The sequence below is a fragment of the Narcine bancroftii genome, unplaced genomic scaffold (genome assembly GCF_036971445.1).
Source record: "Narcine bancroftii isolate sNarBan1 unplaced genomic scaffold, sNarBan1.hap1 Scaffold_160, whole genome shotgun sequence".
Classification (NCBI taxonomy): domain Eukaryota; kingdom Metazoa; phylum Chordata; class Chondrichthyes; order Torpediniformes; family Narcinidae; genus Narcine; species Narcine bancroftii.
The window spans coordinates 5138658-5164811 of record NW_027211895.1 but is presented as its reverse complement, the minus strand read 5'-3'; positions in this window follow the sequence as shown (position 1 = coordinate 5164811).

Below are 26154 nucleotides of genomic sequence, written 5' to 3'. Positions count from 1 at the left end.
TGAATCAGACATGGGTAATCAGAGGCGGGGAATCAGAGGCAGGAAATCAGACACGGGGAATCAGAGGCAGGGAATCAGAGCTGGGGAATTAGATGCAGGGAATCAGAGTTGGGGATTCAGAGGCGGGGAATCAGATATGGGGAAACAGTGGCGGGGAATCAGAGGCGGGGAAACAGAGGCGGGGAATCTGATATGGGGAATCAGAGGTGGGTAATCAGAGGTGGGGAATCAGAGGTGGGGAATCAGAGTTGCGGAATCAGAGGCGGGGACTTAGATATGGGGAAACAGAGGCGGGGAATCAGAGGCGGGGAAACAGAGGCGGGGAATCAGATATGGGGAATCAGAGGTGGGGAATCAGAGGCAGGGAATCAGAATCAGAAGCAGGGAATAAGACGCGGGGAATCTGAGGCGGGGAATCAGAGCTGGGGAATCAGAGGCTGTGAATCAGAGGCGGGGAATCAGAAGCAGGGAATCGGATGTGCGGAATCAGAGATGGGGAATCAGAGGTGGGGAATCAGAGGCGGTGAATCAGACATGGGTAATCAGAGGCAGGGAATCAGAGGCAGGAAATCAGACACGGGGAATCTGAGGCGGGGAATCAGAGGCGGGGAATCAGAGGCAGGGAATGGGATGTGCGGAATCAGAGATGGGGAATTAGAGGTGGGGAATCAGAGGCGGTGAAATAGACATTGGTAAACAGAGGCGGGGAATATGAGGCAGGAAATCAGACACGGGGAATCAGAGGCGGGGAATCAGAGCAGGGGAATTAGATGCAGGGAATCAGAGTTGGGGATTCAGAGGCGGGGAATCATATATGGGGAAACTGAGGTGGGGAATCAGAGGTGGGCAAATAGAGGCGGGGAATCAGATATGGGGAAACAGAGGCGGGGAATCAGAGGCGGGGAAACAGAGGCGGGGAATCAGATATGGGGAATCAGAGGTGGGGAATCAGAGTTTGGGAATCACAGGCAGGGAATCAGAGGCTGGGTATCAGATGCAGGGAATCAGATGCGGGGAATCAGAGGCGGGGAATCAGAGCTGGGGAATCAGAGGTGGGGAATCAGAGTTGGGGAATCAGAGGCGGGGACTTAGATATGGGGAAACAGAGGCGGGGAATCAGAGAAGGGGAAACAGAGGCGGGGAATCAGATATGGGGAATCAGAGGTGGGGAATCAGAGGCAGGGAATCAGATGTGCGGAATCAGAGATGGGGAATCAGAGGCAAGGAATCAGAATCAGAAGCAGGGAATAAGACGCGGGGAATCAGAGGCGGGGAATCAGAGCTGGGGAATCAGAGGCAGTGAATCAGAGGCGGGGAATCAGAGGCAGGGAATCGGATGTGCCGAATCAGAGATGGGGAATCAGAGGTGGGGAATCAGAGGCGGTGAATCAGACATGGGTAATCAGAGGCGGGGAATCAGAGGCAGGAAATCAGACACGGGGAATCAGAGGCGGGGAATCAGAGCTGGGAAATTAGAGGCAGGGAATCAGAGTTGGGGATTCAGAGGCGGGGAATCAGATATGGGGAAAAAGAGGCGGGGAAACAGAGGCGGGCAAATAGAGGCGGGGATCAGATATGGGGAAACAGAGGAGGGGAATCAGAGGCGGAGAAACAGAGGCGGGGAATCAGATATGGGGAATCAGAGGTGGCGAATCAGAGGTTGGGAATCGGAGGCAGGGAATCAGAGGCTGGGAATCATATGCATGGAATCAGATGCGGGGAATCAGAGGCGGGGAATCAAAGCTGGGGAATCAGAGGTGGGGAATCAGAGGCAGGGACTTAGATATGGGGAAACAGAGGCGGGGAATCAGAGGCGGGGAACAAAAGGCGGGGAATCAGATATGGGGAATCAGAGATGGGGAATCAGAGGCAGGGAATTAGATGTGCGGAATCAGAGATGGGGAATCAGAGGTGGGGAATCAGAATCAGAAGCAGGGAATCAGAGGCAGGGAATCAGAGTTGGGGATTCAGAGTCGGGGAATCAGATATGGGGAAACAGAGGCGGGGAATCAGAGGCGGGAAAACAGAGGCGGGGAATTAGATATGGGGAATCAGAGGTGGGGAATCAGAGGTGGTGAATCAGAGATGGGGAATCACAGGCGTGGAATCAGAGGCAGGGAATAGAACGCGGGGAATCAGAGGCAGGGAATCAGAGTTGGGGCATCAGAGGTTGGGAATTAGATATGGGGAAACAGAGGCGGGGAATCAGAGGCGGGGAAACAGAGGCGGGGAATCAGATATGGGGAATCAGAGGTGGGGAATCAGAGGTTGGGAATCAGAGGCAGGGAATCAGAGGCTTGGAATAAGATGCAGGGAATCAGATGTGGGGAATCAGATATGGGGAATCAGAGGTGGGGAATCTGAGGTTGGGAATCAGAGGCAGGGAATCAGAGGCTTGGAATCAGATGCAGGGAATCAGATGCGGGGAATCAGAGGCGGGGAATCATAGCTGGAGAATCAGAGGTGGGGAATCAGAGTTGGGGAATCAGAGGCAGGGACTTAGATATTGGGAAACAGAGGCGGGGAATCAGAGGCGGGGAAACAGAGGCGGGAAATCAGATATGGGGAATCAGATGTGGGGAATCAGAGGCAGGGAATCAGATGTGCGCAATCAGAGATGGGGAATCAGAGGCAGGGAATCAGAATCAGAAGCAGGGAATAAGAGGCCGGGAATCAGAGGTGGGGAATCAGAGTCGGGGAATGAGATATGGGGAATCAGAGGCGGGGAATCAGAGGCGGGGAAACAGAGGCGGGGAATCAGATATGGGGAATCAGAGGTGGCGAATCAAAGGCGGTGAATCAGAGCTGGGGAATCAGAGGCGGGGAATCAGAGTTGGGGAATCAGAGGCGGGGAATCAGAGCTGGGGAATCAGAGTCGGTGAATCAGAGGCAGGGAATCAGATGTGCGGTATCAGAGATGGGGAATCAGAGGTGGGGAATCAGAGGCGGTGAGTCAGAGATGGGGAATCAGAGGCGGTGAATCAGAGGCAGGAAATCAGACACGGGAATTCAGAGGCTGGGAATCAGACGGGGGGAATCAAAGGTGGGGAATCAGAGCTGGGGAATCAGAGGCAGGGAATGAGAGTTGGGGATTCAGAGGCGGGGAATCAGATATGGGGAAAGAGAGGCGGGGAATCAGAGGCGGGAAAACAGAGGCGAGGAATTAGATATGGGGAATCAGAGGTGGGGAATCAGAGATGGTGAATCAGAGATGGGGAATCACAGGCGGGGAATCAGAGGCAGGGAATAGAACGCGGGGAATCAGAGGCAGGGAATCGGAGTTGGGGCATCAGAGGTTGGGAATTAGATATGGGGAAACAGAGGCGGGGAATCAGAGGTGTGGAAACAGAGGCGGGGAATCAGATATGGGGAATCAGAGGTGGGGAATCAGAGGCAGGGAATCAGATGTGCGGAATCAGAGATGGGGAATCAGAGGCAGGGAATCAGAATCAGAAGCGGGGAATCAGATATGGGGAATCAGAGGCCAGGAATCAGATGCTGGGAATAAGAGGCCGGGAATCAGAGGTGGGGAATCAGAGTCCGGGAATCAGAGATGGGGATTCAAAGGCGGGGAATGAGATGTGGAGAATCAGAGGCGGGGAATTTGAGGCGTGGAAACAGTGGTGGGGAATCAGATATGGGGAATCAGAGGTGGCGAATCAAAGGCAGTGAATCAGAGATGGGGAATCAGAGGCGGGGAATCAGAGGCAGGGAATCAAACACAGGGAATCAGAGGCGGGGAATCAGAGCTGGGGAATCAGAGGCGGGGAATCTGAGTTGGGGAATCAGAGGCGGGGAATCAGATATGGGGAAACAGGGGCCGGGAATCAGAGGCGGGGAAACAGAGGCGGGGAATCAGATATGGGGAATCAGAGGTGTGGAATCAGAGGTTGGGAAACAGAGGCGGGGAATCAGATATGGGGAATCAGAGGTGGGGAATCAGAGGTGGTGAATCAGAGATGGGGAATCACAGGCGTGGAATCAGAGGCAGGGAATAGAACGCGGGGAATCAGAGGCAGGGAATTAGAGTTGGGGCATCAGAGGTTGGGAATTAGATATGGGGAAACAGAGGCAGGGAATCAGAGGCGGGGAAACAGAGGCGGGGAATCAGATATGGGGAATCAGAGGTGGGGAATCAGAGGCAGGGAATCAGATGTGCGGAATCAGAGATGGGGAATCAGAGGCAGGGAATCAGAATCAGAAGCGGGGAATCAGAGGCCGGGAATCAGAGGCCGGGAATCAGATGCTGGGAATAAGAGGCCGGGAATCAGAGGTGGGGAATCAGAGTCCGGGAATCAGAGATGGGGATTCAGAGGCGGAGAATGAGATATGGATAATCAGAGGCGGGGAATCAGAGGCGGGGAAACAGAGGTGGGGAATCAGATATGGGGAATCAGAGGTGGCGAATCAAAGGCGGTGAATCAGAGATGGGGAATCAGAGGCGGGCAATCAGAGGCAGGGAATCAAACACGGGGAATCAGAGGCGGGGTATCAGAGCTGGGGAATCAGAGGCGGGGAATCAGAGTTGGGGAATCAGAGGCGGGGAATCAGATATGGGGAAACAGGGGCGGGGAATCAGAGGCGGGGAAACAAGAGGCGAGGAATCAGATATGGGGAATCAGAGGTGTGGAATCAGAGGTTGGGAATCAGAGGCAGGGAATCAGAGGCGGGGAAACAGAGGAGGGGAATCAGATATGGGGAATCAGAGGTGGCGAATCAAAGGCGGTGAAACAGAGATGGGGAATCAGGGCAGGGAATCAGAGGCAGGGAATCAAACACGGGGAATCAGAGCTGGGGAAACAGAGGCGGGGAATTAGAGTTGGGGAATCAGAGGAGGGGAGTCAGAGGCGGGGAAACAGGCGGGGAATCAGATATGGGGATTCAGAGGTGGGGAATCAGATGTTGGGAATCAGAGGCAGGGAATCAGAGGCGGGGAATCAGAGGTGGGGAATCAGAGGCAGGGAATCAGATGTGCGGAATCGGAGATGGGGAATCAGAGGCAGGGAATCAGAGGCGGGGAATCAGAGGCGGGGAATCAGAGGCCGGGAATCAGATATGGGGAAACAGAGGCGGGGAATCAGAGGCGGGGAAACAGAGGCGGGGAATCAGATATGGGAAATCAGAGGTGGGGAATCAGAGGTTGGGAATCAGAGGCAGGGAATCAGAGGCTTGGAATCAGATGCAGGGAATCAGATGCGGGGAATCAGAGGCGGGGAATCAGAGCTGGAGAATCAGAGGTGGGGAATCAGAGTTGGGGAATCAGAGGCGGGGACTTAGATATTGGGAAACAGAGGCGGGGAATCAGAGGCGGGGAAACAGAGGCGGGGAATCAGATATGGGGAATCAGAGGTGGGGAATCAGAGGCAGGGAATCAGATGTGCGCAATCAGAGATGGGGAATCAGAGGCAGGGAATCAGAATCAGAAGCAGGGAATCAGAGGCCGGGGATCAGAGGCCGGAATCAGATGCCGGGAATAAGAGGCCGGGAATCAGAGCTGGGGAATCAGAGTCCGGGAATCAGAGATGGGGATTCAGAGGCGGGGAATGAGATATGGGGAATCAGAGGCGGGGAATCAGAGGCGGGGAAACAGAGGCGGGGAATCAGATATGGGGTATCAGAGGTGGCGAATCAAAGGCGGTGAATCAGAGATGGGGAATCAGAGGCCGGGAATCAGAGGCAGGGAATCAAACACGGGGAATCAGAGGTGGGGAATCAGAGCTGGGGAATCAGAGGCGGGGAATCATAGCTGGCGAATCAGAGGCGGGGAATCAGAGGTGGGGAATCAGAGGCGGGGAATCAGATATTGTTAATCAGAGCTGGGGAATCAGAGGCGGGGAAACAGAGGCGGGGAATCAGAGGCCGGTAATCAGACGCGGGGAATCAGAGGCGGGGATTCAGAGCTGGGGAATCAGAGGCGGGGAATCAGAGTTGGGGAATCAGAGGCGGGGAATCAGATATGGGGAATCAGAGGCGGGGAATCAGAGGCGAGGAAAGAGAGGCGGGGAATCAGATATGGGGAATCAGAGGTGGGGAATCAGGTGCGGGGTATCAGTGCCATGGAATCAGAGGCGGGAAATCAGAGGCCGGGAATCAGAGGCCGTGAATCAGAGGCGGGGAATCAGAGGCAGGGAATCGGATGTGCGGAATCAGAGATGGGGAATCAGAGGTGGGGAATCAGAGGCGGTGAATCAGACATGGGTAATCAGAGGCGGGGAATCTGAGGCAGGAAATCAGACACGGGGAATCAGAGGCGGGGAATCAGAGCTGGGGAATTAGATGCAGGGAATCAGAGTTGGGGATTCAGAGGCGGGGAATCAGATATGGGGAATCAGAGGTGGGGAATCAGAGCTGGGGAATCAGAGGTGGGGAATCAGAGTTGGGGAATCAGAGGCGGGGACTTAGATATGGGGAAACAGAGGCGGGGAATCAGAGGCGGGGAAACAGAGGCGGGGAATCAGATATTGGGAATCAGAGGTGGGGAATCAGAGGCAGGGAATCAGATGTGCGGTATCAGAGATGGGGAATCAGAGGCAGGGAATCAGAATCAGAAGCAGGGAATAAGACGCGGGGAATCTGAGGCGGGGAATCAGAGCTGGGGAATCAGAGGCTGTGAATCAGAGGCGGGGAATTAGAAGCAGGGAATCGGATGTGCGGAATCAGAGATGGGGAATCAGAGGTGGGGAATCAGAGGCGGTGAATCAGACATGGGTAATCAGAGGCGGGGAATCAGAGGCAGGAAATCAGACACGGGGAATCTGAGGCGGGGAATCAGAGGCGGGGAATCAGAGGCAGGGAATGGGATGTGCGGGATCAGAGATGGGGAATCAGAGGTGGGGAATCAGAGGCGGTGAATCAGACATGGGTAATCAGAGGCGGGGAATCAGAGGCAGGAAATCAGACACGGGGAATCAGAGGCGGGGAATCAGAGCTGGGGAATTAGATGCAGGGAATCAGAGTTGGGGATTCAGAGGCGGGGAATCAGATATGGGGAAACTGAGGTGGGGAATCAGAGGTGGGCAAATAGAGGCGGGGAATCAGATATGGGGAAACAGAGGCGGGGAATCAGAGGTGGGGAAACAGAGGCGGGGAATCAGATATGGGGAATCAGAGGTGGGGAATCAGAGGTTGGGAATCACAGGCAGGGAATCAGAGGCAGGGAATCAGATGCAGGGAATCAGATGCGGGGAATCAGAGGCGGGGAATCAGAGCTGGGGAATCAGAGGTGGGGAATCAGAGTTGGGGAATCAGAGGCGGGGACTTAGATATGGGGAAACAGAGGCGGGGAATCAGAGGCGGGGAAACAGAGGCGGGGAATCAGATATGGGGAATCAGAGGTGGGGAATCAGAGGCAGGGAATCAGAATCAGAAGCAGGGAATAAGACGCTGGGAATCTGAGGCGGGGAATTAGAGCTGGGGAATCAGAGGCTGTGAATCAGAGGCGGGGAATCAGAAGCAGGGAATCGGATGTGCGGAATCAGAGATGGGGAATCAGAGGTGGGGAATCAGAGGCGGTGAATCAGACACGGGGAATCTGAGGCGGGGAATCAGAGGCGGGGAATCAGAGGCAGGGAATGGGATGTGCGGAATCAGAGATGGGGAATCAGAGGTGGGGAATCAGAGGCGGTGAATCAGACATGGGTAATCAGAGGCGTGGAATCAGAGGCAGGAAATCAGACACGGGGAATAAGAGGCGGGGAATCAGAGCTGGGGAATTAGATGCAGGGAATCAGAGTTGGGGATTCAGAGGCGGGGAATCAGATATGGGGAAACTGAGGTGGGGAATCAGAGGTGGGCAAATAGAGGCGGGGAATCAGATATGGGGAAACAGAGGCGGGGAATCAGAGGCGGGGAAACAGAGGCGGGGAATCAGATATGGGGAATCAGAGGTGGGGAATCAGAGGTTGGGAATCACAGGCAGGGAATCAGAGGCTGGGAATCAGATGCAGGGAATCAGATGCGGGGAATCAGAGGCGGGGAATCAGAGCTGGGGAATCAGAGGTGGGGAATCAGAGTTGGGGAATCAGAGGCGGGGACTTAGATATGGGGAAACAGAGGCGGGGAATCAGAGCTGGAGAATCAGAGGTGGGGAATCAGAGTTGGGGAATCAGAGGCGGGGACTTAGATATTGGGAAACAGAGGCGGGGAATCAGAGGCGGGGAAACAGAGGCGGGGAATCAGATATGGGGAATCAGAGGTGGGGAATCAGAGGCAGGGAATCAGATGTGCGCAATCAGATATGGGGAATCAGAGGCAGGGAATCAGAATCAGAAGCAGGGAATCAGAGGCCGGGAATCAGAGGCCGGAATCAGATGCCGGGAATAAGAGGCCGGGAATCAGAGGTGGGGAATCAGAGTCCGGGAATCAGAGATGGGGATTCAAAGGCGGGGAATGAGATGTGGAGAATCAGAGGCGGGGAATTTGAGGCGTGGAAACAGTGGTGGGGAATCAGATATGGGGAATCAGAGGTGGCGAATCAAAGGCAGTGAATCAGAGATGGGGAATCAGAGGCGGGGAATCAGAGGCAGGGAATCAAACACAGGGAATCAGAGGCGGGGAATCAGAGCTGGGGAATCAGAGGCGGGGAATCTGAGTTGGGGAATCAGAGGCGGGGAATCAGATATGGGGAAACAGGGGCCGGGAATCAGAGGCGGGGAAACAGAGGCGGGGAATCAGATATGGGGAATCAGAGGTGTGGAATCAGAGGTTGGGAAACAGAGGCGGGGAATCAGATATGGGGAATCAGAGGTGGGGAATCAGAGGTGGTGAATCAGAGATGGGGAATCACAGGCGTGGAATCAGAGGCAGGGAATAGAACGCGGGGTATCAGAGGCAGGGAATTAGAGTTGGGGCTTCAGAGGTTGGGAATTAGATATGGGGAAACAGAGGCAGGGAATCAGAGGCGGGGAAACAGAGGCGGGGAATCAGATATGGGGAATCAGAGGTGGGGAATCAGAGGCAGGGAATCAGATGTGCGGAATCAGAGATGGGGAATCAGAGGCAGGGAATCAGAATCAGAAGCGGGGAATCAGAGGCCGGGAATCAGAGGCCGGGAATCAGATGCTGGGAATAAGAGGCCGGGAATCAGAGGTGGGAAATCAGAGTCCGGGAATCAGACATGGGGATTCAGAGGCGGAGAATGAGATATGGAGAATCAGAGGCGGGGAAACAGAGGTGGGGAATCAGATATGGGGAATCAGAGGTGGCGAATCAATGGCGGTGAATCAGAGATGGGGAATCAGAGGCGGGCAATCAGAGGCAGGGAATCAAACAAGGGGAATCAGAGGCGGGGAATCAGAGCTGGGGAATCAGAGGCGGGGATTCAGAGCTGGGGAATCAGAGGCGGGGAATCAGAGTTGGGGAATCAGAGGCGGGGAATCAGATATGGGGAATCAGAGGCGGGGAATCAGAGGCGAGGAAAGAGAGGCGGGGAATCAGATATGGGGAATCAGAGGTGGGGAATCAGGTGCGGGGTATCAGTGCCATGGAATCAGAGGCGGGAAATCAGAGGCCGGGAATCAGAGGCCGTGAATCAGAGGCGGGGAATCAGAGGCAGGGAATCGGATGTGCGGAATCAGAGATGGGGAATCAGAGGTGGGGAATCAGAGGCGGTGAATCAGACATGGGTAATCAGAGGCGGGGAATCTGAGGCAGGAAATCAGACACGGGGAATCAGAGGCGGGGAATCAGAGCTGGGGAATTAGATGCAGGGAATCAGAGTTGGGGATTCAGAGGCGGGGAATCAGATATGGGGAATCAGAGGTGGGGAATCAGAGCTGGGGAATCAGAGGTGGGGAATCAGAGTTGGGGAATCAGAGGCGGGGACTTAGATATGGGGAAACAGAGGCGGGGAATCAGAGGCGGGGAAACAGAGGCGGGGAATCAGATATTGGGAATCAGAGGTGGGGAATCAGAGGCAGGGAATCAGATGTGCGGTATCAGAGATGGGGAATCAGAGGCAGGGAATCAGAATCAGAAGCAGGGAATAAGACGCGGGGAATCTGAGGCGGGGAATCAGAGCTGGGGAATCAGAGGCTGTGAATCAGAGGCGGGGAATTAGAAGCAGGGAATCGGATGTGCGGAATCAGAGATGGGGAATCAGAGGTGGGGAATCAGAGGCGGTGAATCAGACATGGGTAATCAGAGGCGGGGAATCAGAGGCAGGAAATCAGACACGGGGAATCTGAGGCGGGGAATCAGAGGCGGGGAATCAGAGGCAGGGAATGGGATGTGCGGGATCAGAGATGGGGAATCAGAGGTGGGGAATCAGAGGCGGTGAATCAGACATGGGTAATCAGAGGCGGGGAATCAGAGGCAGGAAATCAGACACGGGGAATCAGAGGCGGGGAATCAGAGCTGGGGAATTAGATGCAGGGAATCAGAGTTGGGGATTCAGAGGCGGGGAATCAGATATGGGGAAACTGAGGTGGGGAATCAGAGGTGGGCAAATAGAGGCGGGGAATCAGATATGGGGAAACAGAGGCGGGGAATCAGAGGTGGGGAAACAGAGGCGGGGAATCAGATATGGGGAATCAGAGGTGGGGAATCAGAGGTTGGGAATCACAGGCAGGGAATCAGAGGCAGGGAATCAGATGCAGGGAATCAGATGCGGGGAATCAGAGGCGGGGAATCAGAGCTGGGGAATCAGAGGTGGGGAATCAGAGTTGGGGAATCAGAGGCGGGGACTTAGATATGGGGAAACAGAGGCGGGGAATCAGAGGCGGGGAAACAGAGGCGGGGAATCAGATATGGGGAATCAGAGGTGGGGAATCAGAGGCAGGGAATCAGAATCAGAAGCAGGGAATAAGACGCTGGGAATCTGAGGCGGGGAATTAGAGCTGGGGAATCAGAGGCTGTGAATCAGAGGCGGGGAATCAGAAGCAGGGAATCGGATGTGCGGAATCAGAGATGGGGAATCAGAGGTGGGGAATCAGAGGCGGTGAATCAGACACGGGGAATCTGAGGCGGGGAATCAGAGGCGGGGAATCAGAGGCAGGGAATGGGATGTGCGGAATCAGAGATGGGGAATCAGAGGTGGGGAATCAGAGGCGGTGAATCAGACATGGGTAATCAGAGGCGTGGAATCAGAGGCAGGAAATCAGACACGGGGAATAAGAGGCGGGGAATCAGAGCTGGGGAATTAGATGCAGGGAATCAGAGTTGGGGATTCAGAGGCGGGGAATCAGATATGGGGAAACTGAGGTGGGGAATCAGAGGTGGGCAAATAGAGGCGGGGAATCAGATATGGGGAAACAGAGGCGGGGAATCAGAGGCGGGGAAACAGAGGCGGGGAATCAGATATGGGGAATCAGAGGTGGGGAATCAGAGGTTGGGAATCACAGGCAGGGAATCAGAGGCTGGGAATCAGATGCAGGGAATCAGATGCGGGGAATCAGAGGCGGGGAATCAGAGCTGGGGAATCAGAGGTGGGGAATCAGAGTTGGGGAATCAGAGGCGGGGACTTAGATATGGGGAAACAGAGGCGGGGAATCAGAGCTGGAGAATCAGAGGTGGGGAATCAGAGTTGGGGAATCAGAGGCGGGGACTTAGATATTGGGAAACAGAGGCGGGGAATCAGAGGCGGGGAAACAGAGGCGGGGAATCAGATATGGGGAATCAGAGGTGGGGAATCAGAGGCAGGGAATCAGATGTGCGCAATCAGATATGGGGAATCAGAGGCAGGGAATCAGAATCAGAAGCAGGGAATCAGAGGCCGGGAATCAGAGGCCGGAATCAGATGCCGGGAATAAGAGGCCGGGAATCAGAGGTGGGGAATCAGAGTCCGGGAATCAGAGATGGGGATTCAAAGGCGGGGAATGAGATGTGGAGAATCAGAGGCGGGGAATTTGAGGCGTGGAAACAGTGGTGGGGAATCAGATATGGGGAATCAGAGGTGGCGAATCAAAGGCAGTGAATCAGAGATGGGGAATCAGAGGCGGGGAATCAGAGGCAGGGAATCAAACACAGGGAATCAGAGGCGGGGAATCAGAGCTGGGGAATCAGAGGCGGGGAATCTGAGTTGGGGAATCAGAGGCGGGGAATCAGATATGGGGAAACAGGGGCCGGGAATCAGAGGCGGGGAAACAGAGGCGGGGAATCAGATATGGGGAATCAGAGGTGTGGAATCAGAGGTTGGGAAACAGAGGCGGGGAATCAGATATGGGGAATCAGAGGTGGGGAATCAGAGGTGGTGAATCAGAGATGGGGAATCACAGGCGTGGAATCAGAGGCAGGGAATAGAACGCGGGGTATCAGAGGCAGGGAATTAGAGTTGGGGCATCAGAGGTTGGGAATTAGATATGGGGAAACAGAGGCAGGGAATCAGAGGCGGGGAAACAGAGGCGGGGAATCAGATATGGGGAATCAGAGGTGGGGAATCAGAGGCAGGGAATCAGATGTGCGGAATCAGAGATGGGGAATCAGAGGCAGGGAATCAGAATCAGAAGCGGGGAATCAGAGGCCGGGAATCAGAGGCCGGGAATCAGATGCTGGGAATAAGAGGCCGGGAATCAGAGGTGGGAAATCAGAGTCCGGGAATCAGACATGGGGATTCAGAGGCGGAGAATGAGATATGGAGAATCAGAGGCGGGGAAACAGAGGTGGGGAATCAGATATGGGGAATCAGAGGTGGCGAATCAATGGCGGTGAATCAGAGATGGGGAATCAGAGGCGGGCAATCAGAGGCAGGGAATCAAACAAGGGGAATCAGAGGCGGGGAATCAGAGCTGGGGAATCAGAGGCGGGGAATCTGAGTTGGGGAATCAGAGGCGGGGAATCAGATATGGGGAAACAGGGGCCGGGAATCAGAGGCGGGGAAACAGAGGCGGGGAATCAGATATGGGGAATCAGAGGTGTGGAATCAGAGGTTGGGAAACAGAGGCGGGGAATCAGATATGGGGAATCAGAGGTGGGGAATCAGAGGTGGTGAATCAGAGATGGGGAATCACAGGCGTGGAATCAGAGGCAGGGAATAGAACGCGGGGAATCATAGGCAGGGAATTAGAGTTGGGGCATCAGAGGTTGGGAATTAGATATGGGGAAACAGAGGCAGGGAATCAGAGGCGGGGAAACAGAGGCGGGGAATCAGATATGGGGATTCAGAGGCGGAGAATGAGATATGGAGAATCAGAGGCGGGGAATCAGAGGCGGGGAAACAGAGGTGGGGAATCAGATATGGGGAATCAGAGGTGGCGAATCAAAGGCGGTGAATCAGAGATGGGGAATCAGAGGCGGGCAATCAGAGGCAGGGAATCAAACACGGGGAATCAGAGGCGGGGTATCAGAGCTGGGGAATCAGAGGCGGGGAATCAGAGTTGGGGAATCAGAGGCGGGGAATCAGATATGGGGAAACAGGGGCGGGGAATCAGAGGCGGGGAAACAAGAGGCGAGGAATCAGATATGGGGAATCAGAGGTGTGGAATCAGAGGTTGGGAATCAGAGGCAGGGAATCAGAGGCGGGGAAACAGAGGAGGGGAATCAGATATGGGGAATCAGAGGTGGCGAATCAAAGGCGGTGAAACAGAGATGGGGAATCAGGGCAGGGAATCAGAGGCAGGGAATCAAACACGGGGAATCAGAGCTGGGGAAACAGAGGCGGGGAATTAGAGTTGGGGAATCAGAGGAGGGGAGTCAGAGGCGGGGAAACAGGCGGGGAATCAGATATGGGGATTCAGAGGTGGGGAATCAGATGTTGGGAATCAGAGGCAGGGAATCAGAGGCGGGGAATCAGAGGCGGGGAATCAGAGGCAGGGAATCAGATGTGCGGAATCGGAGATGGGGAATCAGAGGCAGGGAATCAGAGGCGGGGAATCAGAGGCGGGGAATCAGAGGCCGGGAATCAGATATGGGGAAACAGAGGCGGGGAATCAGAGGCGGGGAAACAGAGGCGGGGAATCAGATATGGGAAATCAGAGGTGGGGAATCAGAGGTTGGGAATCAGAGGCAGGGAATCAGAGGCTTGGAATCAGATGCAGGGAATCAGATGCGGGGAATCAGAGGCGGGGAATCAGAGCTGGAGAATCAGAGGTGGGGAATCAGAGTTGGGGAATCAGAGGCGGGGACTTAGATATTGGGAAACAGAGGCGGGGAATCAGAGGCGGGGAAACAGAGGCGGGGAATCAGATATGGGGAATCAGAGGTGGGGAATCAGAGGCAGGGAATCAGATGTGCGCAATCAGAGATGGGGAATCAGAGGCAGGGAATCAGAATCAGAAGCAGGGAATCAGAGGCCGGGGATCAGAGGCCGGAATCAGATGCCGGGAATAAGAGGCCGGGAATCAGAGGTGGGGAATCAGAGTCCGGGAATCAGAGATGGGGATTCAGAGGCGGGGAATGAGATATGGGGAATCAGAGGCGGGGAATCAGAGGCGGGGAAACAGAGGCGGGGAATCAGATATGGGGAATCAGAGGTGGCGAATCAAAGGCGGTGAATCAGAGATGGGGAATCAGAGGCCGGGAATCAGAGGCAGGGAATCAAACACGGGGAATCAGAGGTGGGGAATCAGAGCTGGGGAATCAGAGGCGGGGAATCATAGCTGGCGAATCAGAGGCGGGGAATCAGAGGTGGGGAATCAGAGGCGGGGAATCAGATATTGTTAATCAGAGCTGGGGAATCAGAGGCGGGGAAACAGAGGCGGGGAATCAGAGGCCGGTAATCAGACGCGGGGAATCAGAGGCGGGGATTCAGAGCTGGGGAATCAGAGGCGGGGAATCAGAGTTGGGGAATCAGAGGCGGGGAATCAGATATGGGGATTCAGAGGCGGGGAATCAGAGGCGAGGAAAGAGAGGCGGGGAATCAGATATGGGGAATCAGAGGTGGGGAATCAGGTGCGGGGTATCAGTGCCATGGAATCAGAGGCGGGAAATCAGAGGCCGGGAATCAGAGTCCGTGAATCAGAGGCGGGGAATCAGAGGCAGGGAATCGGATGTGCGGAATCAGAGATGGGGAATCAGAGGTGGGGAATCAGAGGTGGTGAATCAGACATGGGTAATCAGAGGCGGGGAATCAGAGGCAGGAAATCAGACAAGGGGAATCAGAGGCGGGGAATCAGAGCTGGGGATTTAGATGCAGGGAATCAGAGTTGGGGATTCAGAGGCGGGGAATCAGATATGGGGAATCAGAGGTGGGGAATCAGAGCTGGGGAATCAGAGGTGGGGAATCAGAGTTGGGGAATCAGAGGCGGGGACTTAGATATGGGGAAACAGAGGCGGGGAATCAGAGGCGGGGAAACAGAGGCGGGGAATCAGATATTGGGAATCAGAGGTGGGGAATCAGAGGCAGGGAATCAGATGTGCGGTATCAGAGATGGGGAATCAGAGGCAGGGAATCAGAATCAGAAGCAGGGAATAAGACGCGGGGAATCTGAGGCGGGGAATCAGAGCTGGGGAATCAAAGGCTGTGAATCAGAGGCGGGGAATCAGAAGCAGGGAATCGGATGTGCGGAATCAGAGATGGGGAATCAGAGGTGGGGAATCAGAGGCGGTGAATCAGACATGGGTAATCAGAGGCGGGGAATCAGAGGCAGGAAATCAGACACGGGGAATCTGAGGCGGGGAATCAGAGGCGGGGAATCAGAGGCAGGGAATGGGATGTGCGGAATCAGAGATGGGGAATCAGAGGTGGGGAATCAGAGGCGGTGAATCAGACATGGGTAATCAGAGGCGGGGAATCAGAGGCAGGAAATCAGACACGGGGAATCAGAGGCGGGGAATCAGAGCTGGGGAATTAGATGCAGGGAATCAGAGTTGGGGATTCAGAGGCGGGGAATCAGATATGGGGAAACTGAGGTGGGGAATCAGAGGTGGGCAAATAGAGGCGGGGAATCAGATATGGGGAAACAGAGGCGGGGAATCAGAGGTGGGGAAACAGAGGCGGGGAATCAGATATGGGGAATCAGAGGTGGGGAATCAGAGGTTGGGAATCACAGGCAGGGAATCAGAGGCATGGAATCAGATGCAGGGAATCAGATGCGGGGAATCAGAGGCGGGGAATCAGAGCTGGGGAATCAGAGGTGGGGAATCAGAGTTGGGGAATCAGAGGCGGGGACTTAGATATGGGGAAACAGAGGCGGGGAATCAGAGGCGGGGAAACAGAGGCGGGGAATCAGATATGGGGAATCAGAGGTGGGGAATCAGAGGCAGGGAATCAGAATCAGAAGCAGGGAATAAGACGCTGGGAATCTGAGGCGGGGAATTAGAGCTGGGGAATCAGAGGCTGTGAATCAGAGGCGGGGAATCAGAAGCAGGGAATCGGATGTGCGGAATCAGAGATGGGGAATCAGAGGTGGGGAATCAGAGGCGGTGAATCAGACACGGGGAATCTGAGGCGGGGAATCAGAGGCGGGGAATCAGAGGCAGGGATTGGGATGTGCGGAATCAGAGATGGGGAATCAGAGGTGGGGAATCAGAGGCGTTGAATCAGACATGGGTAATCAGAGGCGTGGAATCAGAGGCAGGAAATCAGACACGGGGAATAAGAGGCGGGGAATCAGAGCTGGGGAATTAGATGCAGGGAATCAGAGTTGGGGATTCAGAGGCGGGGAATCAGATATGGGGAAACTGAGGTGGGGAATCAGAGGTGGGCAAATAGAGGCGGGGAATCAGATATGGGGAAACAGAGGCGGTGAATCAGAGGCGGGGAAACAGAGGCGGGGAATCAGATATGGGGAATCAGAGGTGGGGAATCAGAGGTTGGGAATCACAGGCAGGGAATCAGAGGCTGGGAATCAGATGCAGGGAATCAGATGCGGGGAATCAGAGGCGGGGAATCAGAGCTGGGGAATCAGAGGTGGGGAATCAGAGTTGGGGAATCAGAGGCGGGGACTTAGATATGGGGAAACAGAGGCGGGGAATCAGAGCTGGAGAATCAGAGGTGGGGAATCAGAGTTGGGGAATCAGAGGCGGGGACTTAGATATTGGGAAACAGAGGCGGGGAATCAGAGGCGGGGAAACAGATGCGGGGAATCAGATATGGGGAATCAGAGGTGGGGAATCAGAGGCAGGGAATCAGATGTGCGCAATCAGATATGGGGAATCAGAGGCAGGGAATCAGAATCAGAAGCAGGGAATCAGAGGCCGGGAATCAGAGGCCGGAATCAGATGCCGGGAATAAGAGGCCGGGAATCAGAGGTGGGGAATCAGAGTCCGGGAATCAGAGATGGGGATTCAAAGGCGGGGAATGAGATGTGGAGAATCAGAGGCGGGGAATTTGAGGCGTGGAAACAGTGGTGGGGAATCAGATATGGGGAATCAGAGGTGGCGAATCAAAGGCAGTGAATCAGAGATGGGGAATCAGAGGCGGGGAATCAGAGGCAGGGAATCAAACACAGGGAATCAGCGGCGGGGAATCAGAGCTGGGGAATCAGAGGCGGGGAATCTGAGTTGGGGAATCAGAGGCGGGGAATCAGATATGGGGAAACAGGGGCCGGGAATCAGAGGCGGGGAAACAGAGGCGGGGAATCAGATATGGGGAATCAGAGGTGTGGAATCAGAGGTTGGGAAACAGAGGCGGGGAATCAGATATGGGGAATCAGAGGTGGGGAATCAGAGGTGGTGAATCAGAGATGGGGAATCACAGGCGTGGAATCAGAGGCAGGGAATAGAACGCGGGGAATCAGAGGCAGGGAATTAGAGTTGGGGCATCAGAGGTTGGGAATTAGATATGGGGAAACAGAGGCAGGGAATCAGAGGCGGGGAAACAGAGGCGGGGAATCAGATATGGGGAATCAGAGGTGGGGAATCAGAGGCAGGGAATCAGAATCAGAAGCAGGGAATAAGACGCTGGGAATCTGAGGCGGGGAATTAGAGCTGGGGAATCAGAGGCTGTGAATCAGAGGCGGGGAATCAGAAGCAGGGAATCGGATGTGCGGAATCAGAGATGGGGAATCAGAGGTGGGGAATCAGAGGCGGTGAATCAGACACGGGGAATCTGAGGCGGGGAATCAGAGGCGGGGAATCAGAGGCAGGGATTGGGATGTGCGGAATCAGAGATGGGGAATCAGAGGTGGGGAATCAGAGGCGGTGAATCAGACATGGGTAATCAGAGGCGTGGAATCAGAGGCAGGAAATCAGACACGGGGAATAAGAGGCGGGGAATCAGAGCTGGGGAATTAGATGCAGGGAATCAGAGTTGGGGATTCAGAGGCGGGGAATCAGATATGGGGAAACTGAGGTGGGGAATCAGAGGTGGGCAAATAGAGGCGGGGAATCAGATATGGGGAAACAGAGGCGGGGAATCAGAGGCGGGGAAACAGAGGCGGGGAATCAGATATGGGGAATCAGAGGTGGGGAATCAGAGGTTGGGAATCACAGGCAGGGAATCAGAGGCTGGGAATCAGATGCAGGGAATCAGATGCGGGGAATCAGAGGCGGGGAATCAGAGCTGGGGAATCAGAGGTGGGGAATCAGAGTTGGGGAATCAGAGGCGGGGACTTAGATATGGGGAAACAGAGGCGGGGAATCAGAGCTGGAGAATCAGAGGTGGGGAATCAGAGTTGGGGAATCAGAGGCGGGGACTTAGATATTGGGAAACAGAGGCGGGGAATCAGAGGCGGGGAAACAGATGCGGGGAATCAGATATGGGGAATCAGAGGTGGGGAATCAGAGGCAGGGAATCAGATGTGCGCAATCAGATATGGGGAATCAGAGGCAGGGAATCAGAATCAGAAGCAGGGAATCAGAGGCCGGGAATCAGAGGCCGGAATCAGATGCCGGGAATAAGAGGCCGGGAATCAGAGGTGGGGAATCAGAGTCCGGGAATCAGAGATGGGGATTCAAAGGCGGGGAATGAGATGTGGAGAATCAGAGGCGGGGAATTTGAGGCGTGGAAACAGTGGTGGGGAATCAGGTATGGGGAATCAGAGGTGGCGAATCAAAGGCAGTGAATCAGAGATGGGGAATCAGAGGCGGGGAATCAGAGGCAGGGAATCAAACACAGGGAATCAGAGGCGGGGAATCAGAGCTGGGGAATCAGAGGCGGGGAATCTGAGTTGGGGAATCAGAGGCGGGGAATCAGATATGGGGAAACAGGGGCCGGGAATCAGAGGCGGGGAAACAGAGGCGGGGAATCAGATATGGGGAATCAGAGGTGTGGAATCAGAGGTTGGGAAACAGAGGCGGGGAATCAGATATGGGGAATCAGAGGTGGGGAATCAGAGGTGGTGAATCAGAGATGGGGAATCAAGGCGTGGAATCAGAGGCAGGGAATAGAACGCGGGGAATCAGAGGCAGGGAATTAGAGTTGGGGCATCAGAGGTTGGGAATTAGATATGGGGAAACAGAGGCAGGGAATCAGAGGCGGGGAAACAGAGGCGGGGAATCAGATATGGGGAATCAGAGGTGGGGAATCAGAGGCAGGGAATCAGATGTGCGGAATCAGAGATGGGGAATCAGAGGCAGGGAATCAGAATCAGAAGCGGGGAATCAGAGGCCGGGAATCAGAGGCCGGGAATCAGATGCTGGGAATAAGAGGCCGGGAATCAGAGGTGGGGAATCAGAGTCCGGGAATCAGAGATGGGGATTCAGAGGCGGAGAATGAGATATGGAGAATCAGAGGCGGGGAAACAGAGGTGGGGAATCAGATATGGGGAATCAGAGGTGGCGAATCAAAGGCGGTGAATCAGAGATGGGGAATCAGAGGCGGGCAATCAGAGGCAGGGAATCAAACAAGGGGAATCAGAGGCGGGGAATCAGAGCTGGGGAATCAGAGGCGGGGAATCAGAGTTGGGGAATCAGAGGCGGGGAATCAGATATGGGGAAACAGGGGCGGGGAATCAGAGGCGGGGAAACAAGAGGCGAGGAATCAGATATGGGGAATCAGAGGTGTGGAATCAGAGGTTGGGAATCAGAGGCAGGGAATCAGAGGCGGGGAAACAGAGGAGGGGAATCAGATATGGGGAATCAGAGGTGGCGAATCAAAGGCGGTGAAACAGAGATGGGGAATCAGGGCAGGGAATCAGAGGCAGGGAATCAAACACGGGGAATCAGAGCTGGGGTAACAGAGGCGGGGAATTAGAGTTGGGGAATCAGAGGAGGGGAGTCAGAGGCTGGGAAACAGGCGGGGAATCAGATATGGGGATTCAGAGGTGGGGAATCAGATGTTGGGAATCAGAGGCAGGGAATCAGAGGCGGGGAATCAGAGGCGGGGAATCAGAGGCAGGGAATCAGATGTGCGGAATCGGAGATGGGGAATCAGAGGCAGGGAATCAGAGGCGGGGAATCAGAGGCGGGGAATCAGAGGCCGGGAATCAGATATGGGGAAACAGAGGCGGGGAATCAGAGGCGGGGAAACAGAGGCGGGGAATCAGATATGGGAAATCAGAGGTGGGGAATCAGAGGTTGGGAATCAGAGGCAGGGAATCAGAGGCTTGGAATCAGATGCAGGGAATCAGATGCGGGGAATCAGAGGCGGGGAATCAGAGCTGGAGAATCAGAGGTGGGGAATCAGAGTTGGGGAATCAGAGGCGGGGACTTAGATATTGGGAAACAGAGGCGGGGAATCAGAGGCGGGGAAACAGAGGCGGGGAATCAGATATGGGGAATCAGAGGTGGGGAATCAGAGGCAGGGAATCAGATGTGCGCAATCAGAGATGGGGAATCAGAGGCAGGGAATCAGAATCAGAAGCAGGGAATCAGAGGCCGGGGATCAGAGGCCAGAATCAGATGCCGGGAATAAGAGGCCGGGAATCAGAGGTGGGGAATCAGAGTCCGGGAATCAGAGATGGGGATTCAGAGGCGGGGAATGAGATATGGGGAATCAGAGGCGGGGAATCAGAGGCGGGGAAACAGAGGCGGGGAATCAGATATGGGGAATCAGAGGTGGCGAATCAAAGGCGGTGAATCAGAGATGGGGAATCAGAGGCCGGGAATCAGAGGCAGGGAATCAAACACGGGGAATCAGAGGTGGGGAATCAGAGCTGGGGAATCAGAGGCGGGGAATCATAGCTGGCGAATCAGAGGCGGGGAATCAGAGGTGGGGAATCAGAGGCGGGGAATCAGATATTGTTAATCAGAGCTGGGGAATCAGAGGCGGGGAAACAGAGGCGGGGAATCAGATATGGGCAATCAGAGGTGGGGAATCAGAGGTTGTGAATCAGAGATGGAGAATCAGAGGCGGGGAATCAGAGGCCGGTAATCAGACGCGGGGAATCAGAGGCGGGGATTCAGAGCTGGGGAATCAGAGGCGGGGAATCAGAGTTGGGGAATCAGAGGCGGGGAATCAGATATGGGGAATCAGAGGCGGGGAATCAGAGGCGAGGAAAGAGAGGCGGGGAATCATATATGGGGAATCAGAGGTGGGGAATCAGGTGCGGGGTATCAGTGCCATGGAATCAGAGGCGGGAAATCAGAGGCCGGGAATCAGAGGCGGTGAATCAGAGGCGGGGAATCAGAGGCAGGGAATCGGATGTGCGGAATCAGAGATGGGGAATCAGAGGTGGGGAATCAGAGGCGGTGAATCAGACATGGGTAATCAGAGGCGGGGAATCAGAGGCAGGAAATCAGACACGGGGAATCAGAGGCGGGAAATCAGAGCTGGGGAATTAGATGCAGGGAATCAGAGTTGGGGATTCAGAGGCGGGGAATCAGATATGGGGAATCAGAGGTGGGGAATCAGAGCTGGGGAATCAGAGGTGGGGAATCAGAGTTGGGGAATCAGAGGCGGGGACTTAGATATGGGGAAACAGAGGCGGGGAATCAGAGGCGGGGAAACAGAGGCGGGGAATCAGATATTGGGAATCAGAGGTGGGGAATCAGAGGCAGGGAATCAGATGTGCGGTATCAGAGATGGGGAATCAGAGGCAGGGAATCAGAATCAGAAGCAGGGAATAAGACACGGGGAATCTGAGGCGGGGAATCAGAGCTGGGGAATCAGAGGCTGTGAATCAGAGGCGGGGAATCAGAAGCAGGGAATCGGATGTGCGGAATCAGAGATGGGGAATCAGAGGTGGGGAATCAGAGGCGGTGAATCAGACATGGGTAATCAGAGGCGGGGAATCAGAGGCAGGAAATCAGACACGGGGAATCTGAGGCGGGGAATCAGAGGCGGGGAATCAGAGGCAGGGAATGGGATGTGCGGAATCAGAGATGGGGAATCAGAGGTGGGGAATCAGAGGCGGTGAATCAGACATGGGTAATCAGAGGCGGGGAATCAGAGGCAGGAAATCAGACACGGGGAATCAGAGGCGGGGAATCAGAACTGGGGAATTAGATGCAGGGAATCAGAGTTGGGGATTCAGAGGCGGGGAATCAGATATGGTGAAATTGAGGTGGGGAATCAGAGGTGGGCAAATAGAGGCGGGGAATCAGATATGGGGAAACAGAGGCGGGGAATTAGAGGTGGGGAAACAGAGGCGGGGAATCAGATATGGGGAATCAGAGGTGGGGAATCAGAGGTTGGGAATCACAGGCAGGGAATCAGAGGCTGGGAATCAGATGCAGGGAATCAGATGCGGGGAATCAGAGGCGGGGAATCAGAGCTGGGGAATCAGAGGTGGGGAATCAGAGTTGGGGAATCAGAGGCGGGGACTTAGATATGGGGAAACAGAGGCGGGGAATCAGAGGCGGGGAAACAGAGGCGGGGAATCAGATATGGGGAATCAGAGGTGGGGAATCAGAGGCAGGGAATCAGAATCAGAAGCAGGGAATAAGACGCTGGGAATCTGAGGCGGGGAATCAGAGCTGGGGAATCAGAGGCTGTGAATCAGAGGCGGGGAATCAGAAGCAGGGAATCGGATGTGCGGAATCAGAGATGGGGAATCAGAGGTGGAAAATCAGAGGCGGTGAATCAGACATGGGGAATCTGAGGCGGGGAATCAGAGGCGGGGAATCAGAGGCAGGGAATGGGATGTGCGGAATCAGAGATGGGGAATCAGAGGTGGGGAATCAGAGGCGGTGAATCAGACATGGGTAATCAGAGGCGTGGAATCAGAGGCAGGAAATCAGACACGGGGAATCAGAGGCGGGGAATCAGAGCTGGGGAATTAGATGCAGGGAATCAGAGTTGGGGATTCAGAGGCGGGGAATCAGATATGGGGAAACTGAGGTGGGGAATCAGAGGTGGGCAAATAGAGGCGGGGAATCAGATATGGGGAAACAGAGGCAGGGAATCAGAGGCGGGGAAACAGAGGCGGGGAATCAGATATGGGGAATCGGAGGTGGGGAATCAGAGGTTGGGAATCACAGGCAGGGAATCAGAGGCTGGGAATCAGATGCAGGGAATCAGATGCGGGGAATCAGAGGCGGGGAATCAGAGCTGGGGAATCAGAGGTGGGGAATCAGAGTTGGGGAATCAGAGGCGGGGACTTAGATATGGGGAAACAGAGGCGGGGAATCAGAGCTGGAGAATCAGAGGTGGGGAATCAGAGTTGGGGAATCAGAGGCGGGGACTTAGATATTGGGAAACAGAGGCGGGGAATCAGAGGCGGGGAAACAGAGGCGGGGAATCAGATATGGGGAATCAGAGGTGGGGAATCAGAGGCAGGGAATCAGATGTGCGCAATCAGAGATGGGGAATCAGAGGCAGGGAATCAGAATCAGAAGCAGGGAATCAGAGGCCGGGAATCAGAGGCCGGAATCAGATGCCGGGAATAAGAGGCCGGGAATCAGAGGTGGGGAATCAGAGTCAGGGAATCAGAGATGGGGATTCAGAGGCGGGGAATGAGATATGGGGAATCAGAGGCGGGGAATAAGAGGCGGGGAAACAGAGACAGGGAATCAGAGATGGGGATTCAGAGGCGGGGAATGAGATATGGGGAATCAGAGGTGGCGAATCAAAGGCGGTGAAACAGAGATGGGGAATCAGGGCAGGGAATCAGAGGCAGGGAATCAAACACGGGGAATCAGAGCTGGTGAATCAGAGGCGGGGAATTAGAGTTGCGGAATCAGAGGAGGGGAATCAGAGGCGGGGAAACGGAGGCGGGGAATCAGATATGGGGAATCAGAGGTGGGGAATCAGATGTTGGGAATCAGAGGCAGGGAATCAGAGGCGGGGAATCAGAGGCGGGGAATCAGAGGCAGGGAATCAGATGTGCGGAATCGGAGATGGGGAATCAGAGGCAGGGAATCAGATGCGGGGAATCAGAGGCCGGGAATACGAGGCCGGGAATAAGATATGGGGAAACAGAGGCGGGGAATCAGAGGCGGGGAAACAGAGGCGGGGAATCAGATATGGGGAATCAGAGGTGGGGAATCAGAGGTTGGGAATCAGATGCAGGGAATCAGAGGCTTGGAATCAGATGCAGGGAATCAGATGCGGGGAATCAGAGGCGGGGAATCAGAGCTGGAGAATCAGAGGTGGGGAATCAGAGTTGGGGAATCAGAGGCGGGGACTTAGATATTGGGAAACAGAGGCGGGGAATCAGAGGCGGGGAAACAGAGGCTGGAAATCAGATATGGGGAATCAGAGGTGGGGAATCAGAGGCAGGGAATCAGATGTGCGAAATCAGAGATGGGGAATCAGAGGCAGGGAATCAGAATCAGATGCAGGGAATCAGAGGCTTGGAATCAGATGCAGGGAATCAGATGCGGGGAATCAGAGGCGGGGAATCAGAGCTGGAGAATCAGAGGTGGGGAATCAGAGTTGGGGAATCAGAGGCGGGGACTTAGATATTGGGAAACAGAGGCGGGGAATCAGAGGCGGGGAAACAGAGGCTGGAAATCAGATATGGGGAATCAGAGGTGGGGAATCAGAGGCAGGGAATCAGATGTGCGCAATCAGAGATGGGGAATCAGAGGCAGGGAATCAGAATCAGAAGCAGGGAATCAGAGGCCAGGAATCAGAGGCCGGAATCCGATGCCGGGAATTAGAGTCCGGGAATCAGAGGTGGGGAATCAGAGTCCGGGAATCAGAGTTGGGGATTCAGAGGCGGGGAATGAGATATGGGGAATCAGAGGCGGGGTATCAGAGGCGGGGAAACAGAGGCGGGGAATCAGATATGGGGAATCAGAGGTGGCGAATGAAAGGCGGTGAATCACAGCTGGGGAATCAGAGGCGGGGAATCAGAGTTGGGGAATCAGAGGCGGGGAATCAGAGGCAGGGAATCAATATGGGAATTCAGAAGTGGGGAATCAGATGTTGGGAATCAGAGGCAGAGAATCAGAGGCGAGGATTCAGAGCTGGGGAATCAGAGGCGGGGAATCAGAATTGGGGAATCAGAGATGGGGAATCAGAGATGGGGAATCAGAGATGGGGAATCAGAGGCGGGGAATCAGACGCTGGGAATCAGAGGTGGTGAATCAGAGATGTGGAATCAGAGGCGGGGAATCAGAGGCAGGGAATCAGACGCGGGGAATCAGAGGTGGGGAATCATAGCTGGCGAATCAGAGGCGGGGAATCAGATATTGTTAATCAGAGGTGGGGAATCAGAGGCGGGGAAACAGAGTCGGGGAATCAGATATGGGGAATCAGAGGTGGGGAATCAGAGGCCGGTAATCAGACGCGGGGAATCAGAGGCGGGGATTCAGAGCTGGGGAATCAGAGGCGGGGAATCAGAGTTGGGGAATCAGAGGCGGGGTATCAGATATGGGGAATCAGAGGCGGGGAATCAGAGGCGGGGAAACAGAGGCGGGGAATCAGATATGGGGAATCAGAGGTAGGGAATCAGGGGCGGGGTATCAGTGGCAGGGAATCAGAGGCGGGAAATCAGAGGCCGGGAATCAGAGGCGGTGAATCAGAGGCGGTGAATCAGAGGCGGGGAATCAGAGGCAGGGAATCTGATGTGCGGAATCAGAGATGGGGAATCAGAGGTGGGGAATCAGAGGCGGTGAATCAGACATGGGTAATCAGAGGCGGGGAATCAGAGGCAGGAAATCAGACACGGGGAATCAGATATGGGGAATCAGAGGTGGGGAATCAGAGGTGGTGAATCAGAGATGGGGAATCACAGGCGGGGAATCAGAGGCAGGGAATAGAACGCGGGGAATCAGAGGCAGGGAATTAGAGTTGGGGCATCAGAGGTTGGGAATTAGATATGGGGAAACAGAGGCGGGGAATCAGAGGTGGGGAAACAGAGGCGGGGAATCAGATATGGGGAATCAGAGGTGGGGAATCAGAGGCAGGGAACAGATGTGCGGAATCAGAGATGGGGAATCAGAGGCAGGGAATCAGAATCAGAAGCGCGGAATCAGAGGCCGGAATCAGAGGCAGGGAATCAGATGCTGGGA